The sequence below is a fragment of the Macaca mulatta genome, chromosome 7, assembly GCF_049350105.2.
Source record: "Macaca mulatta isolate MMU2019108-1 chromosome 7, T2T-MMU8v2.0, whole genome shotgun sequence".
In the NCBI taxonomy this organism is placed as follows: domain Eukaryota; kingdom Metazoa; phylum Chordata; class Mammalia; order Primates; family Cercopithecidae; genus Macaca; species Macaca mulatta.
The window spans coordinates 44,655,183-44,674,527 of record NC_133412.1 but is presented as its reverse complement, the minus strand read 5'-3'; the positions used below and the strand labels follow the sequence as shown (position 1 = coordinate 44,674,527).

At 47.5% G+C, this 19,345-nt stretch overlaps 1 protein-coding gene across 16 annotated transcripts in view; it reads right to left on the bottom strand.

The window, feature by feature from the left end:
* SMAD3 (SMAD family member 3) overlaps nt 1–19,345 on the bottom strand; it is a 131,221-nt gene that overhangs the window by 45,849 nt on the left and 66,027 nt on the right. Inside the window, exon 1 of one of the 16 annotated variants that reach the window (XM_077938342.1) lies at nt 11,499–11,832. The gene's annotated coding sequence lies outside the window, so the exon portion shown is untranslated. 16 annotated transcript variants of the gene reach the window in all.

Here is a 19,345-nt window from a genome sequence, read left to right as displayed (position 1 = left end):
TGGGGGGCTGGAAGTAAAGGAAGGGTGGGAAATGACCGTGTTGCTTGAAAAAGTTAGTTTAAGGACCATGGAGTTAAAGAGGTACCTTTACATGCAAAAAATGCAGCATTTGCATGATACCAATTGCTAACGTTCCATACACAGTCTGTTCCATACACATTCTCTTGCTTTCTGAACCAAAGCTTTATAAGCTTATATAAGCAGTTTCCATCCCAAATGGTAACAAAGAATGGGTGTCCTGTATATTCTGGCATCTGTACCCTGAGGACAGTTAAGTGGCCAATTAGCATTCCTTTCTGTCTAAGGGTACAGACCTCCTATTGTACCTAAACAAAAGGTTCTGGTTCATTGGGGCAATTCACCTAAGACAGCAAAGAACCCCTATGGGCAGGAAGATAGGAATTCCACACAAGTAAGAAGGGAGGACTTCAGAGAAGCCAGGCCCACACTTACAATGTCAGGGTGGCAATAGCCATCCTGGATTAAGCCGGCCTCATCAACTAAGTGGCCCTTGTCTGAAAACTGCATCCCTCAAACAGCTACAATCAGGAACAAGGAAAGGCTTCCAGGTGAGGCGTCCTCCCGCTGGGTCCTAGATACTTAACAACTCTCCCCGTTATCAGCCCACCCAGTCCCAGCTGAGATTCACAGCGCCTGCCCACCCACCACCTCACCCCCACTTCCTAGACAGGCCTAATTTGCAGGCATAGAAACTCCAAATGCTGAACAGGCCCAAGTAGTGGAGGTAAAATGTTGCAGCCACAGCATCTGAATGTGGGGCTCCTGCACTGTTGGCCACCAGCATAGTGAGCTGAGGTGCAGGTGGGGACAGAGCCCTCAGAGGTCCAATTATCTTCCAGCTCAAACAGTAACCTACTCCGTGGCTTTCTGCAAAAAATGACCCCTCTCCCTCCTCCCCTCCTCGAACTCTTACAGTCCACCGTCCCCGCTGTCCCGCACTCTTCAAATTCATCATCAATTAGCACCAAAGGCCTACTATGATGAAGTGACTTCTGTGTGTTTCTGACTTCCCTTCCCAAGTGTGCCAGGAGCGCCTTGAGGGAAAGGAAACCCAGCTTAACTTTGCCTGCATCCTGGATGGAGCATGGGGCTTGCAGGTCACATTTGCTCAGAAAATAGTAATGGTAATGGAATGACTAACTGATAATGTGCAGCAGCAACCGGTAAGCTTCACAGCACCTTTCAGAAGACGTAAGAAATAAGCAAACATCTCAGACTGCCCACCAGCCTTGTGAATCCGATCGAGAAGTCAAGCCTCATAGCAAAGGGATCCACAGACGCACATTACTGCCATGGGCCCGATACCAGAAATGTTCTTTAAGTCATCAGCTGGTCTTGAGAGGCGCAATTAAAAACAGCAGGGGAATGACAGCCACAGGTGCCAGTTAGGTGAAAGCAACCAGTGGGGAGGTGCAGGAAGCTAAAATGTTTTTGAATAAGGAAGCTCTGCCCACTTGCCATACCAGGGAGAGAGAGTCATCTGTGGCTAAGGTTGTAGGCAGACATTAAATAGAACGATTTGCAATAAACTTGCTCAACAAATATTTGTTAACTGGCGATTTTTATCAGTGTTGAATTTAATAGAGGAGAAAGCACACGGATATATGGGCCACACTGGGGATGGACTGGAGCCCTGGCCGCTCATTAGATGACAGGGGTGTGTGTGGTCCTCCCTCTGGCTGTGCTACTGACTCACGGAGGAGTCTTTAGGTATGGTATGGATTATCTCATTTAAAAAATGATGGGTTCAACAGATCTCTAGTGTCTGCTCACCTTCTAGCACCTTCTAGCATTCCAAATACCTGTGAAATACACTAATTTGCAGGGGGAAGTGGCTTAAAGGTGTTCTGTGTTCACACTTCTCATTCCTTCAATGCTTTTAGGCACCTAGGGCCTTGGAGAAAACCTGAATCATCAATAGCAGCAGAGCAAATAAGTAATCAAGAATGTGGACTCTACCAACACAAATTCCTCTTCCCTACTGTACATGGAGCAACAAACAGAAAGGATGAGAGAGAAAACTTCAGAACTTTGACTCTTTCTGCAGGTTAGAAGCAAACACAAAAACCAAGTAAGCCCCAAACCCGACACCAACATCAACTAAACGGTGGCAGTCGTAGCTGTCATGTGGGATATAAAGGAATTAAATTGATTTCAAACAACTTCCTGACAGAGGAGGTTGCTTTAAACCAGAAAGGTGAGGGAGGCTGCAGAATTACCGACCTCAAAAATCAGAGGTCATGGAATGAATGAGACAGGTAGACGGGTTCCAGACATGCTCACATCTGTGGCTGGTAGAATTGGACCTGGACGCGACACTGGGGCGGGGGCGGTGGAAGGGTGGTGTGCAAATGTCCTTTTGCAGAATATTCCAGCCTCAGAACTACAGGACTTTGGAGCTAGTGGGGGGCATTTCACCACCACCTTCTTTTCCCCCCGAACACGTGAGGAAACTGGGGCCCAGGAAGGGATGGCATCTACCCAAGGATCCTTCTGAGTGAGCTCCTACGTTGTTGTTTTTTTTTTTTTTTCTACTCTGGTAATCATGACCCCAAAACTATGGCCCCAAATAGAAAACTCAGCTGTCGGCGTAATTGAACAAAGAAGCTAACACCACAATAAAGGGCAGGAGCTTCCATCAAGAGCAGAAAGAACAGAGTGGTTTCTGTGGAGGAGCGGCTGTGCCTGGCATTTCCCACCCTGCACACACCCAGCTGTTGGGGCCACACTCCACTGTAGCCTGTCTTTCAAGTCGGCCTGGCTGTCAAGCCTGGGCCCATCTCCCCGGCTCTGTAAACAGTTCTGGCTCGCTCTCTCTCTCTTCCCTCCTCCACTCTCAGAACACCACACATCACTGGGGCCTGGATTGTTTGGTAACAATGGAGGGGAACGTTAAACAAGAGTTGACGACGGGAAGTGAATCACTGAATTCTCAAACAGTCTCCGTGGAAGGAGCAAAGAACGGTGGGAGGGGCCCCCGGCAGGGCCTGGCAGGGTGCAGGGGAATCTGGGGAGGCTGCTCTTTTCTCACCCCACCAAAGGACACCCTTCCAACTCTGCCTGGCTGTAACCAGGTAGCAGCTTCACACGTCAGGCCCCATCTAGCTCCCGAATCACCCCCGCTACTTCCAAGTTTCCCTGGTGTTCTCTGCTCCTTGGATTAAGCAGGAGGGAGACAGGGAGAAAGAGCCTTTCTTCTACAAACACTGACCCAACTTTGTCTCCATACACCTTAAAAAGTCTGAACCTGAAGAGGCGGCTACTGGCTCTAATAGAGGGAAAAGGCTCATTCTTCTCTCCCCACTCAGAGCATCAGTTACTTAAATGGAGATGTTCTCAAAGGAAAATATAAAACACAGAGACCATGTCTCTGTATGACCTGAGATTCCATCTAAGTGTCTGAGAGAAATCCCTCTCCGCTCCCCACCCCGGAACACACATCCCCTCTTCTAAGTCTGCACTGACTCCCACTCAACCCTGGTGCCATGGAACAGGCCCCTCCAGCCTCCAGCCTCCACACTACCCGCTCTAGGCCGCACCTCCACTGACAGCTGCTCTGACCACGCGCCCTGGGTCTATAACCTTCAAAGTCTGGTCTCTGGCAGGCTGTCGCATTTTATTCAAATGGTGTGTAGGCATACTCTGTGCTACTCCAAAGAGCAGCTGATCATCCAGTCTGTATTACAGGCCTACTATGTGCAAGGTACTTGGTGAGAACCTCTGTCTTAACTTCCTTTGCAAAAAATCAAAGAGTAATGGCTCAATCTAGGAAACATTTAAGCTTCTATGTGCAAGAAGAACAGGGCTGGGCACCCCTTGGTATATGTAAATGTGTCCTCAGTTTTGCTTTATAGGCTCTCTTTTCACATCTAGTATTCCCACGTCTACTTCACCCTCGTTAAGGAGGTAACACTGACCAGTTGCTTCCTAGAAGCAAGTTGTATAGTGAGCACTCTATATTGAACTACTTTAATCCTGTAGGACAGGGTCTCATCTTCCAAAAGATGACAATGAAGCTCAGAGAGGTTAGGAGTATTCCACAGGGTCACCCAGCAGGCAGGGGAGCAGAGCTGAGCTCTGAACTCTGAACATAAAAGCCCAGCTTCTTCCCACTGTGTCAAGCTGTTGTTCTGCACACCCCAGCTGCCTTGCAGGGGGACACGGTGGAAACAACAGGAGACTGGGACTTGCATTGGAAAGCTGGCTCCTCTTCTTACCACCTGGGCCACCTCAGGCCAAGTGCCTCATCTCTGGGGGCCAATTTCCTCACTGGTATAAAGGGGCTATGTGGGAAGTGGTTCACATAGAGATTGCACATGAAGGCCCTTCATAAACCGAGAAGCGCTGCACTGACATACGGTGTCACCTATCACCTTTCATTCACGAACCAGAAAATCCTGCCCAATGATGTCGCCAAACACCCACTCGTGAATTTTAACGTTATTCCTGGAACAAGCTTGTGCAAGGTCAGGAGACTGTAAGATGTGAGAACATTCTAGAAACATCATCTGGGAGAATTATTTTGTCTTTCTTTTCTGTTTTGTTTTTTTTTAAATGGCACAGCATCCTTGAGCACAGGATGAGAGATTAACAACCTCTTTCCCAGTCCTATCAAATTTTGCCAAGCCTTCTTGAAACTCCCACCCTCGCGGATTATGAAAATGAAGGTCTAAAGCAGTGCCTGGGTTTCCCAAGTCCCAGCTCTGCCATGAGTGCTTATTCCTGAGTCACTCCTGCTTGCTGAGCCTCAGCTTCCTCACCTATAAAATGGGCAGGCTGGACCAGATACTTCCAAGGTCCCTTTTCCAACAGTCTGACTATTTATCAGAGGCTTACTGATTTTTCTTACACACAGTAAGAAGTGTTCTTTCAGGAGAACTTGACTGAACAATGGATGTGGAAAAGAGGATACATTTCCAACTCCCCAGCAACACACTCCACTCTGTCTGGTTGGGGAAGAAATTCCCATGGCAACTCCCTACCCCCACCACCTCCCTGTGCGCCTGGCTTTGTGAGGATGAGGGAATCGGCGAGGCTAACTTCCTGCCTGCACTCCAGCCCCCATCATGCAATCCCCTGAGCAGGAATCAGAGAATCACAGCAACCGTAGCTCTGAGACTCCAGCCCCATGCCTGGCTGTGAAAGACCAAGGGCGTGGAAGGCATATCTGCTGTGACACTGTGCAAAATTGGAAACGCGCATCAGGCCATAGCCTGTGGAAAGCAAGACCTCAACGTTTTTGCAAATAACAGTGTAACAGCCGTCTTTGTGTCTAAGAACATGACAGCTCTATCACATGTAGGATATGGTGCACTAGTGAACTACTGATAAGCCCTCCTGAACACACCAATCACTGGCTAGGACAGGAACCTCTTCTATGCCCTACAAGCACCATCAAGCCTGGCATATAGCAAACATGGTAGATGCCAAATATTATATTTACTGATTTAACTCATTGATTACGTGGATTTTACGGCCAAATGAATTCTAAACAAATTTCTTTCAAAGCATATTTTCAAAAAAAAAAAAATACTACTTCAGGAGAAACTTCTAAAATGAAAATAATATATGAAAATATATTATTGAAAATGAAAATATATTATTGAAAATGAAAATAATGAAAATAAATAATCTCTCCCTTTATATCCATACAAAGAAATATAAAAAGTCACTACTAAAACATGCAAAAAGATGGATGAATCTGAAAATAATTATGCTGTGTAAAAAAAAAAAATCAGACAAAAGTAATACATATAGTATGATTCCATTTATATAAAATTTTAGGAAATGCAAACTAATGTATAATAACAGAAAGCAGATCAGTGGATGCCTAGGGACAGGGGGCAGCAGGCAAACAAGATGGTGAAATTGCAAAGAGGCAGGAGGAAAGTTTTAGAGGAGTGATGAACATGTTCATTATCTTGATTGTGGTGATGGTTTCATGGGCATATACAAATATCAAAACCATCAAACTGTACACATTAAATATGTGCCATTTATTGCATATTAATTATACCTCAATACAAACATTAAAGAAAAAAAAAAAAGGCCAGGTGCAGTGGCTCACACCTGTAATCTCAGCACTCTGGGAACCTGAGGCGGGCTGTAGTCCCAGCTACTCAGGAGGCTGAGGCAGGAGAACCGTGTAAACCCAGGAGACGGAAGTTGCCGTGAGCCGAGATCACGCCATGCACTCCAGCCCGGGCAACAGTGCAAGACTCCACCTCAAAAAAAAAAAAAAAAAAAAAACAACTCCCTAGGGCTGGGCAGAGTGGCTCACACCTGTAATTCCACCACTTTGGAAGGTCGAGGGGGGCGGATCACTTGAGGCCAGGAGTTTGAGACCAGCCTCGTCAACATGGTGAAAACCATCTCAACTAAAAAGACAAAACTGAGCCAGGCATCGTGGCGCATGCCTGTAGTCCCAGCTGCTTGGGAGGCTGAGGCATGAGAATCACTTGAACCTGGGAGGCGGAGGTTCCAGTGAGCTGAGATGGGGCCACTGTACTCCAGCCTGGGCTACAGGGTGAGACTCTGCCTCCAAACAAACAACTCAAAAATTCTGATAGAAATGTGAATTTGAAAATGCAAAAAGCAAGCAAAAGCCTAGACATATTTTGCTCCAACAGACTGTGTCAACGATGTCTGTCTTTGCTCATTGTATGACAAACTCTAAATACTGAAACATTAATGAGCTGCCTTAATATGTTCTAATTCAGTGTGACAAATGTGTACACTAAAGATTTCACTGAAAAGGTAGCTATGGCATATCTGCCACATTAGTATCTTAGCTATTTAGTTCTTTGTGCAAAAAAAATCATACAGATCCATTACTGTATGACTTGAAAAGTACCATTCTGGCTGACATGCTCGTAACAACTATTCATCAGTGAAAAGTCTTGACAGGCAAAGCATCCCAAGATGGGTCACCAAACTTCAAGCTGGCATTAGAGAATCACACGGCTGGTGCAGAGAGCTGGCTCTGGATCCAGCAAGGACGTCTGGCCTGGCCGGGAATGATTCATTGAGCAAAAGGACATGCCAGAGAAAACGAAGAGGATGTTCCAACCCAGGAGTGCGCCGACGGGTATGCAGAGGCTGGAGCTGTCTCCTGCACATGGGATCATGTCCCTGTGTTCCAGCTCTACACGGGGTGCCCACCAGATGCCCCACAGGGCCCTTTTCACAAACATCACAAGCCTACTTCATAAGCTCCTTTCTCCTTGAAATGTTGAGATCACTACAGCTCCACCGTTATTTAGCACAGTGGTTTCTGAATGTCTTAAGATGCCAGCAGCCTCTGCCGTTACCAGGCCTCTGGACGCCTCTAGTCTAGCCTGTCATTCCAAAACAAACCAGATGTCCATTCTCTGTCTATCCAGAAGCCTGAGAATTGCGGGTAGGGTGCAGATCAGGGGACATCATTTGGAAACCTCTTATCTAGGACACTGAGCAGAAAAAAGCACTTAACACACTTAAGACTGACACAAGGGGAGAAACAAAGGTGGGAGCAGCGTTAACAAGGTGAAAAATAAGAGTTTTGCCATTCCTGAAGGAAATGCTTTCCAACCCGTTGGTGATCTGTCCTCAAAAGTTCTGCAGAAAGACCTAGTTTATTGCCAACAAAGCCCCGGGGTTGAGTGTTTCTAGTACAATTCCACGCAAACCATGGAGGCGCAGTAAATGTTCACAGATGGTGATGAATTCCTACTTCTGGCCAAGTGTACGGGGGGAAAAAAAAAACCTAGCTATTAAACATTTGAACGCAGACAGTTCTAGAAACAATGGGGGGTGGGGGGGAGAGGAGACACACAAAAGAATGAATATACCAAAAGGAAATTAAAATCTAACAGTTTAGGAAAGGGAGTAAAAGAGCAGTGGATGACAGATGAGCTGGTCCAGGCCCCAGCTCCTCACTGCCTAGCTACGTGGCCTTGAGCAAGTGGCTTAAGCTCTCTGTGCCTTTGTTGACTGAACAAGCCTGTGAGGTTTGTATGATTGGCCCTAATTTAAAATTCAGAGAGCAGGAGAACGGAAAACACGAATGACACCTCACAGCATTAGAGAAGCCTTTGTTTCCCCATAGCACCTCACCTCATCCCCAGGCAAACTGAGCTGGCCTCAACTTAAGAGTTTAGATTGGCTTTTCTGGGGCACCGGACCCCAAGTTAAGCCATGAACCAGAGCAGGTTTAAGATTCAGGAGTCTAATGGGTGTGCAGGAGGCAGCCTCAAGATATCGGACTTTCCAGGTAATGAAAAACAGCTTACAGATCATCTGGCCCAACAGCCACAGGGTACAGAGCTCTGTTAGAAAGTTCTGCCACATATGGAGCTGAATGGAATCTGTTCTTCTGTGATTTTTGCCTCCTGGTCCTGGTACAGCCTTCAGGGACTGCCAGACAAGGGTCCCTGGCTAGGCTCTCTCTACTCTAGCTTCCAAATCCCCAGGGCTTTCCTCAGCTGAAGACTGTCTCATCCTGGGGACTACCACTGGGTTAACCTGAAATACAATTCACTTTGGCAGGGTCTGCCAATCAGACCCAGGTCTTTCCCCAATATTCCCCCACTTGAAGTTCCTCCCACTGCATCCATCTTGGCTATAATCTCAGGGAGAAGCATCGAACCATCCCTATGCAGGGCATAAAGAGTCCACCAGCATGAGGAAGACACAGCTCATCCCAAAATGTAGACTAGGAAACAAGGCCCAACACAGATAGTACTTTGAACATAACAGGTGCTCAATACATATTTATTGTGCAAATGATCAACTGAAGCCAAGTCAAGCTCCTCTTTCCACTTCCCCACCTCACTTGTGGTCAGCCCAGGCAACTTCCTTAAGAAACTTCCCGTTGCCGGAATTGGGAGACCCAGAAGACAGCCATCAATTAATCGGTCTGGGCTGGAGGTCAAAAACAGGCAGCTGCCCACTGCCCACAGATGTTGTGTTTGGCCCGCATAACATTTTTAAAATTTTTAAATGGTTGCCAAGTTTTACAAACTGGGAGATTTCATATGTAAATCTCGATTTTTGGCTTCTCTTGAAAAAACTCTGAAGATCTGGCAACAAGTTGCTACTGTCTGATGCCGACTTGCCAATGCCCCCTTTAGACTGCGAATGAACCCTGAGTTCTGCTCTGTTTCCTTACACCAGGCCCCATTTCCTGCACGCTGTCTGTCCATGTGAACACCTCAGCTTGCAACCCTAGCCTAAGCTTCCAGAGAGGAAGGCGTCACTCCTTCCAAATCAAAACGGAGCCTGGGCTTTGTAGTGCAACCACAAACCCCCGTTTGTTCAGGACAGTTGGGTTCACATGTGTTGACCCGGTGTCATTATTAATAGCATTCCCTTTCACTCTCGCTGTCCCGTCAGGCTCATCTGTCTCATCAAGGCTAAAGACTCTAGAGCCTTGAGTCTCTGTCGGCTCTAGACCCACCTATCATACCAAGATTCTGTACCCAGAGCCCTCAGAAGGTCATTTGCTCTCTGCATAGTTTCTCAGCCTAGAGATTTCAAACTTCCTCCTAGCAGGGTTTATTCTGCAGCATGCTGCTAAGGTAGGCAGAAGTAAAGAGAGAACAGTGGAACAAAGAGAAGTGAGAAAAAAGAAGAGAGTTAAAGGACTCTCTACTCAACTGTACCTCCTGGGTACCATTTCTCTTGCCTGAACCCAAAGTGAGAACTAAGCTATTACCACTCCATTTTCAGTGGGGACTAGGAAGGAAGAGAGAAAGGAGGTTTTTGCAGTGAGACAAGACACTCGTCAATCTGTACTTAATGTCTCTTCCAGAATTCCCTGCCCTCTTGGATCAAACACATTCGCTTAATCAAGCACAGATTCCATCAAACACATTCCCTTTTCTTTTCTTTCTTTTCTTTTTTTTGAGACAGAGTTTCACTCTTGTTGCCCAGGCTAGAGTGCAATGGTGCCATCTTGGCTCACTGCAACCTCTGCCTCCCAGATTCAAGTGATTCTCCTGCCTCAGCCTCCCAAGTAGCTGGGATTACAGGCATGTGCCACCATGCCTGGCTAATTTTGTATTTGTTTTTAGTAGAGATGGAGTTTCATCATGTTGGTCAGGCTGGTCTTGAACTCCGGACCTCAAGGGATCCACCCACCTTGGCTTCCCAAAGTGCTGGGATTACAGGCATGAACCACCACACCTGGCCTACACACATTCACTTTACAAGCACAGCTTCCACCCATGCCTGTGGCATACCTGATGACCGCAGATATGCCAGTCTGATTGAAGTTGGTCAGGGTGAAAATAATAATAATCCTAGTTACTCAACATTTTTGATCAGTTAACACTTCCCAGGGCCTTTTAACACAGCTGGAATCGTGCCTGGCTTTGCAGGGGGTGCCTGGGGAAGCCATAGGCACGGGAAGAAAAGCAGGTGATGCAAGCTGCTTTCCATACCAAACCCTAGCACCCAGCCAGCCCAGGACCCACCAGGGCTGCCACAGCCTTAAGTACACCTTAATTCCAGCCACAGTCACTAGGGAAGTTTTGTATTTAACCCTAAAATCAAAGTACTCCCTTCCCAAACTTTAACGGGTTAAAGGCTAGGGAAGAAATGATTTCATTGAGGGAGGAGGGGTAGAGAATGCTCCCCTACCCCTAATAAAAATTCTGGCAAGAGCAGACACAGTGGGGAAAAGCAAGCCAGGAAACCCAATATTGCCGTCTTGACATTTTATAGGAAAACCTGACGTAACGAGATATCACGGGGCATCTGAGCTTTATTTTTTTCCCCTAATGTGAGCAAAAAGAAATCTGGTTCTTAAAATCCTCAAGATCCACATAAACTTAAATCTCTAACCCCCTTCTTTTCCACAGTGAGCACAGAAGAATCGCTGCCGCCGGAATCTGTTTTTAAGTTTCCTTTGGTAGCTGCCTCAGATACGCCCAAGCCCATTTTATGGGGCAACGGAGAGCTAATATAAAGCACAATCTGTGTCTAAATGCATTTCCGACACTTCAGTCTCTCAAAGGTAATTTTGCAAATAGGCACAGTGAAGGGCTTTTGCTTTGAAGTGGGCTGGGAATCGGCTACAGTTGCTTAAACACTGATCAAATTCCACTAAAAGGGTAAAGAGAAAGCACATTCAAAGAAATTATATTTCACATCTTCCCTGATCAAGTCCACCAACTGCTTTGGAGGGTTAATGGGATGGTGTTTTCACATCTTCCAGGGAGGGGAGGGGGTGAAGGGTATTTATAAATTCTCAGCTGGACTTTTTGGTTAAAGCTGCTCTTATTGATCTAGACAAACACAAATGATGATGCCTGGCACGGCTTGTATATACAAATAGCCATGTGAAAACAGTCACAGGCCTAATTGAAGGAGACAGCAAGAAATCAAAGGAAGAAAGAAAGAAGGAACAAACGCCCAGACCCACAGAGCAGCATTCCAGCTGCCCAGAGAGGCTGCACAGGGGCTTTTCCTTTAAGGGGAGATGGGTGTTTACTTACACAGATGAATTCAGTTCTCCTGGGTTCAACTGTCCCAGGGAACCGCTCAGTACAGTGATGATTGGAAAGGAACAAATAGCTCCTCTCCCCAGCGCGCTCTCCGCACACTCTGGAACCCTCTTCTGCAGATCCACTGCAATGGCAAGCCAGCTCCGTCCTGGAGCCGGGGGAGGTGGGGTTCAGGGCGGGGAGCAGGGTCCCAGGACCCGGAACCAGGCAGAGAGCCCTGAGCAACACCTCTGCTCCACCCACACAGGGGGTTTCCTATAGTTGCTTCCTGACATCCTAAGAGTCCACATCCCCACCCAGAGAAAGAGAAACCCGGAAGAACTCTGACAGATCTCTGGCCAGCAACCCTGTGGATGGGTGGGGAGAGGAGTTCAAGAAGGAGAGAAGACATGTCCCGGCACGGGGCTCCTACCTCCCCATCCACCGTGCTTTCCGGTGTACCAGAGCTGCGCCTTTCCACGTTTGCCTAGGGTCAGGCAAGATGTGTTTGTGAAGTTGGGAGGTCACCGGGACGGGAGGGAGGGATTCTGATGATAAGGACAATACAACCCTTCCTAGAAGCCCAAATTCTAGTACCTCCTCTTTTCTGTCGCTAACAGGAGAGCCCTGGCAACACCCAGACAGGAGAAATCCAAAGGGAGGACAGTACTTTGCAAGCTTGTTTCAAACTCTTCAAGAAAGCAGCAAGACATTTTGACCTGCCATTCTGACCCTATGGGCCCTCTGGCCAGGTTACCTGGGATAATTTGACTTGAGAGAAACCAAGCACCCCAAACAAAGCTGGTTGGTGATCAACAAAGCTAAAATTACCCACGTAAAAGATGTGTTGAAAATAATAAGCAAACTGAAAAAGCACCCTTCTTGCAACCTTTAAAAACTGACCCTGTAAAACTCAAATCTCATAGAAAAAACTTCAACACAAAATAAAACTGAAAGCAGCTAAAACTGTAGACCACGAAAGTCACTAACCAAAAACTGATGAAAGAATCCAACAACTCGGATATGCAAAATTTTACCCAGGACACGGTGGAAAGAATGGCAGAAGCTAACATGAGTACTAACAGCAAGCAAGCCAACAAAATTAGAACCAAATTTTGTGGTAAAATGCACGTGGGAAAGTAGTGATCCTAATGAAAATGATTTCTGTTTAAAAAAGCAAAAAGAAAGAACTTAGGAAGGAACAGTTTCATATGGGTACTACAGAATGGCTGTGGTGGTAAATCGACTTGCAGTGCTGATATCTCCTGGTTCAAGTGTTTATATCTGTGAACCAAATAGGAACATCTACTGGGAAAAAAAAAATGACAAAACAAAACAAAATGCCCCTGACCTTTTTCAGAAAAGTCGTCAGAAGTCAAGCCTTGGCAAAAACCACAAACGCAGCCTGCTCTGTCCTACACTTCCCAGCGTCCTTGAAGGAACCAGGACTCCTCTGTTGAGCACTTGTTACCTCGCCTGGATCAGCACCAGACACCAGAAAGAGGTCAGACACCAACCTGATGAACAGGCATGGTGGGTAGACCACCAGGAGCTGCCCAGCCCCGCCCACTGAGCTGACCTCAGGCAGGTGATGGCCTCTAACCACCTTGGGGACACATATCCGATGGTCAATGGGGCCCGTCCCCTAGGAAACCCAAAAAGACCATGGTGCCACTCCCCACCTGGAGGAGCCCAGGGATCTCCATCCTCTGCCCTTGCGGGGATGGGGAGAAAATATCTCCATGGAGGTGCAGGTTGGGGTAATAGGGCAGTCAGCAATTTCAATCTTTACTTCTCCATGTGTTCCAAATTTTCCACAATAATTATATATTACAGTTATGTTAAAGTGGGGAGGGAAGCATTAAAGACAAAAACCAGAACACCTGCTCTAAGAATAACTGACTCTGGGCCGGGAGCAGTGGCTCACGCCTGTAATTCCAATACTTCGGGAGGTAGAGGTGGGCGGATCACCTGAGGTCAGGAGTTCGAGACCAGCCTGGCCAACATGGCTAAACCCTGTCTCTACTAAAAAACACAAAAATTAGCCAGGCATAGTGGCCCATGCCTGTAATCCCAGCTACTCAGTTAGCTGAGGCAGGAGAATTGCTTGCATCTGGGAGGCAGAGGTTGCAGTGAGCCGAGATCACACCACTGCACTCCAGCCTGGGTGACAGAGCAAGACGCCATCTCAAAAAGAAAAAAAAAAAAAGAATGACTGACTCTGGGATGTATCTCTTCACATGAAAGGTTCAGATGACCCTGGGAGCTCAAGATGGCACAATCTTTAATGTATCTGCAATTATGCAGGGTTGAGGGCTTCAAGTTTTAAGTCAAAGGCAATGAATTTATAATTTTGAGATTTCAATTTGAGAGCAGGTAGGTTTGTTCTGCAATCTCGAGTCACTGATCTGACCGTGGATATTTAGCCTTCTTTTCCCAAAAGTCGATCATTTGTTTTGGCGGTTCAAACACATTGCAATGGGATTATTTGGCTTTACAAATAATACACTACAAAATTCTAGCTGGGAAGGACACACACCAATTTAAAAGAGAGTAAACACCTGTGAAACAGGAGGGCGAAGAAGGGAGAGGGGGTTGGAGTAACAGGAGGTCTTCAACAGAAGGTTCTTTATTTTTAGTAAAGAAAGAGATGTTACAAATACCTGATGTGAATATGGAAAATACTAACATTTATTAAATCTGGTAGAAGGTACATGGCTAAGTTACCCTTTGCCCGTAATTCAAATGTTTCATGTTTTTATAATACGATGAAAACACACACACACACACACACCCCACCCCAAAAATAGGCCAAGGCAGGGCATTGCTTCTGGCATCTTAGAGAGGGTGTCTGAACCAGCATAGAGGCAGAGGAGAAAATCGAAGTTCAAAGTACTACTCTGGTATGTAAACACTGAGGAAATTCTTGGCCTGAGAGTATACACAACAATGTATTAACTTGTCTTCTGAAATTTGTTATTACAGGGAAGAAAAGTTTTTTTTGAAAAAACAATTAAGTGGAAGGGAAAATGAAAACTATCATTTAATTATTTAGAGGGCCTCCTTGGTACCAGGTACTTTGCCAGAAGTTTCGGCTCTCAAATCATCTAATCTTAACAATGAAAAGGGATGTTTTGACCCCTTTCTGTCCCGCATGATGAAACCAAGCTTCCAAGGGGCAAAGCCACTGGCCCATGGCCTCAAACAGTCAGGGGACTGTGAAGGGGGCAGGCTGGGCCCAGGGGCTGCCCCTGGATTTTTGGTGCAGGCTGCGACCCAGGTGAGAAGAGCTCACTGGAGCTGATCTTTCTTACCCTCACTGGGGGTCACCCTCTCTCTCCTACAAACCCACGTTTTGCCCCTCTCTCAGTGCTAGAACCCAGATTGCTGACCCCTAGCACAGAGAGGAACCTTCCAAACACAGCTCTTCCTGGCCATCTTCTCTCCTGTGGCTCCAAAACCAGGCCAGCTCTGTCCCCAGCACCTGCCCAGCTTCCAGGACAAAGCCACCAGTGACACTCCTGCTTCCACTGTCCCAGCACAGGCCCGCCTGGGCACATCTCTCCAGCAGGACCCTGGGAGCTGAAGGGCAGCCAGCTTTGGTTCCAATCCCAGCCCCACCCCTCAGTGGCTCATCAAACATCGCTTCTTTAAACCTCAGATTCCTTGTCTGTAGAAATCTCTCAGCACTCTGTCTCACCTCTGCCATGAGTGTGAGGGGCAACAGCACATATAAAGCTCCCAGAGCAGGACCTGGCACAGAGTTGCACGCTTATAGGTTATCATTGGCAGAACGATCCTTGACAACTCCGTGTAAACACAGTTCTTCTCGATCCTGGACTTCAGAGTCTTTGAGAGCCAGAGTTGTGCCTTTAGTAATTTCCCACCACCCACAGTATGTGGTAGCAGAGGAGAAGGAAAGAAAGCCCGAGGGCTGGGATGGGTCAAGTGTTTGCCAAGGAAAGGGAGCTGGAGAAGCTGGAGGTAGGGTCGCTGTGAGTCCTCTAAGGCACCCTGAGAGTAAGACAACACTGAAGCAAGGACTGTGAACTCTCAGCAGTGGCATTTCTTAGCGCTGCCCACTCTCTCACACACCACCGGGGAAATGACATCACAGGGCCTCACCTCAAATGGGTCAGGGGAAACAGCATTTCAAAAGGCCTTTCCTGCATCTCTCTGATGGCTGGATGGCATCTTAAAGGCCCCGTTCATCTGAGCTTAGGGAATCGCAGGAAAAGCTCCTGCTGCAAATACCAAACACTGACACACATTCACCGCTCATTAACCCCAGGCCGATTTCATTCACAGAGCAGCAGATTCTCAATGTGCAGTGGTGGGGGCCTGGCTTGGTGGGGAGTCGCGGGGGTTGGGCCTTGGAAATAACCAGGCTACTGAAGGGAAGGGAGAAACCACTGCTTTCTCCCTGTGGCAGTCGGTAAGCACCAGCACATCTGAAACCTGGGGTGACTCTGCGGGTGACTCTGACCACATCATCCCATTTTTCTCTACTCTAATGAGGAGTGGTGCTAAACGTGAAAATATCTCAAGGTCTGAACATGAAAGGCACAAGCAGACAAGCACCCAGGAGAGAGGTGGCAGTGGCGGCCGGACCACTGGCCAGGGAGTCAGAAGCAGAGCTCTCTCTGATCCTCGTTCTGACCTTCCTGGCTGTGTGACTTTAGGCAAGTCGCGTACCCTTCCTGAATCTCTCAGTTGCCTCACTGAGAAAATGAAAAGGTTAGAACAGATCATTCCAAAGGTCCCTGCCACTTTTCAGGTTGTTGAAAAAGTGCTCTCTTCTGGGGAATATCTGAGTCAGCACCACTCTCCCAAACCACAGACTTGAGTGAAAACCAAGGCAATTCTTGGTTCCATTCCCCCGTCCACTTCTGCTACAGTTCTGTGTGTTGGTCCCTAAAAATTCCTCCCAACCCTTTCCTAATTTGCAGTTAATTGCAGGGAACTGCACCTACATTCATTTTGGGGTTCGCAAATGGAAAATACTAATGACTTTGTAAATTAATTTCAGATTTGGCTCCATTTTCTGGCAATAGGATCATACTTTGTTTTCCTTCTCATTGTTTTCGGCGGAAAACATAAAAGCAGCCCATCCCCCAAATGCATTTAAAATCCCAATTAAGTTTTTCTAGAAAAAAATATGTGCATATAATATTGGTATCTGGGGCAAAGTTATGTTATGGTGTAAAGGATTATGGCTATGAGCCTGATAGTGCTCCAATGGGACGAACGGGGACATGGTTTTCCTCTGGCAAGAAGAGAGAGATAAGAGGTCCGGGAGGGCTTTTCCCGTGTTCACCAGCAGTTCAGCCAATGTCATTGAGTTCATCCTTCCATGAAGTTAGACTGTCACAGCCACTTGCCTGGAGAAGAGGCACAGACCCCACACCAGGGAGGCCATGTCTCTGCTGCTTGGGCTGGGCTATTGCATCTGCCCTGGGCGTAATACAGGATGGGCCACAAACAATTTGGACAAGTGTTTAAAGAGGAGTGACAGAGCAAGGAAGTGCAAAACATGGGTCAGAGGAGGAATAGAGGAGGAAGTTGATGATGCTTCAGAGGGAGGAGAGAAATCCGAGTGGACAGGGCAGAATGTCCCGAAGGACATAAGGCTTCATGGTGGGCTATTCTAAACTGCGCAGCAGAAGTTACGGGGAGTCTGATTTCTGCTCAACTCAAGGAGTGTATCAGAATGAAAGAAAATGCAACAGGCTGCCTTGGAGTGATGAGTGGGGAGTGCGGCAGCTTGCTAATGATAAAAGGCCTGTCATCCATTTAAGCAGGCTTCCCCCGTATTCAGTACAGTTAAGCAAGGCACCTCATTCAATTCGTGCAACAGTTCTGGGAGGGCACATCTCACACCTATTCGTGAGTCCACTGTCCTAGATAGGAAAATGGGAGCTCACGGGTGGCACTGTGCCCAAGTCACACAGCTAAAAACTGCAGGTGCATTTGACTGAGGCCTTCTGCCCAGTGCTTTTCCTCCCACAATTCCTCCCATTCTACAGCCCTGGAGTCCCTGCCTCTTGGGTCAAAAGGCTGGGTTTAGGAACGATGTCTCCCTGCCCCATCTGCCCTCACCATCCCTGCAAGAAGCACAAGCCGCACATTCTGGTCTAGCTTCCATCTTGCCTATGGGAGGGGCATATAGATTCCTGGGGTGAAGATGGGGCAATGTTCCTTGATTTTCCATCTCAGAAATGGGCAAAACAGTGAGGCTGTCCTTCTCAAAGCCCCATCCACTTCCTAAAAAATACGGTGAGGGTCAGGGTGAGACGTTCACAGCATGGGAACTTGCTGTTCAGATAAGGAGACGAGACGCATCATCAGGTCTCTACAACACGGAATCTACGTGGCTGATCGCTGAGGACTCAGTTTCCCCCTCTATAAAGTGAAAGACTTGCTAGTTATCCTCCAAGACGCGTTCCTGTCATGAAGTTCCATGTCTCAGATGACCATCAGTGTGGACAGGGTTCTCTGCAGGTCTGCTTGGGCATGGGAGATGACCACTCAAGGGTCCTCCCAACAGAGGCAGGACGACAACCTGAGCTTGCCCTGCATGATAAGACAGAAGGGGGAGATTGGAGGAGCAGAGAGAGATGCCTTCACACAGTTCACACACATTGGATCTCTATCTCCTGTTAGTGCAGTGTTCTGAGCCAGGTAGTATCCTGAAGAAGCACCCATCTCCTGGGCAGGGTGATTTCTGCACAAGAGGATGGACTGGCTGCCCTGCGCCCAATTAACACGTGGTAAAACTGAAGGCCAGGTAAGGCCTCACAAGAAGGTTCTGGCAAATCGGGCTTCATTTGAGGACCAGGACTCAACCCTGGTCACAGAGAGGCAGTGGGGTATAGTGGCTAATTCGGGGCTCTAGAGAGAGGGGCTGGGACTGAAATCCCTAGCTTCATGATGTTCAGAAAGGTCCAAATCTCTGAGCATCAGTTTCCTCCTCTTTACAGCGGGACTGGGAGAAATCCCTGGAATAAATTGTGACCACCACCCTGCACAGGGCTTGGCATGCAACAGACGTCAGCCACCATTCAGTATCAGGAGCACTGTGATTGCTCTTAAAAGTAAAACAAAACAAACACATTCAAAATGAAAACAACAACAATGAAACCCCTGAAAACACAGCTCGATGCCTGGCAAATAGAAACAACTCAATGCCTATCTCCCGGCCGATGGCAAAACAGACAGAAAGAGGGACAAATGAGTCAAAACCTCTTGGTTCTGAGGTCTCACACCTTCCATTCGGTACCATATGACCTGTGGCAAGGGGCTGACACTCCCTGAGCCTCAGTCAGCTTCCGGAATCTGCCGAGTACTCTGGAGGGAGATCTATCTACACGTGCGAAGCAGCAGGTCCTCAGAGGACACAGCAATAGCATGTAGCACAAGATATTCCTGCTGAAATCATTCTGGCCCAAAGCACGTATTCAGTGAATATTTGTGAAGTGAATGACTGCATGAATCCATGCATGCATTCGATAGCTTGCTCAATTCCAGCTGCCCCAAATCCTTGGGGATTCCCCGAGCAGAAAGTCTCAGTTGCCTGGAGGCTAGGGAAGTACTCAGCATTCCCAGCGTGGCAGGCAGAACACAGCCCAGATCTCTGGCCTCTGTGATTGCTGCCCACTACCACCTCCTCACCCCCACCTCATACCCCCGACTAGCTATCACCAACCCTGTCCCCCAAAGGGTTAAAAGTGTCCACCTTTCAGGCAGAACCTGTGATTAGACGGAATGCTGCTTTTACATGTACACCCCAACCAAAGCAGGCCTAGGCCTTCTGAACTGATGCCCTGAAGCTGTTACTGGACAGGCCACTAGCCCATGGT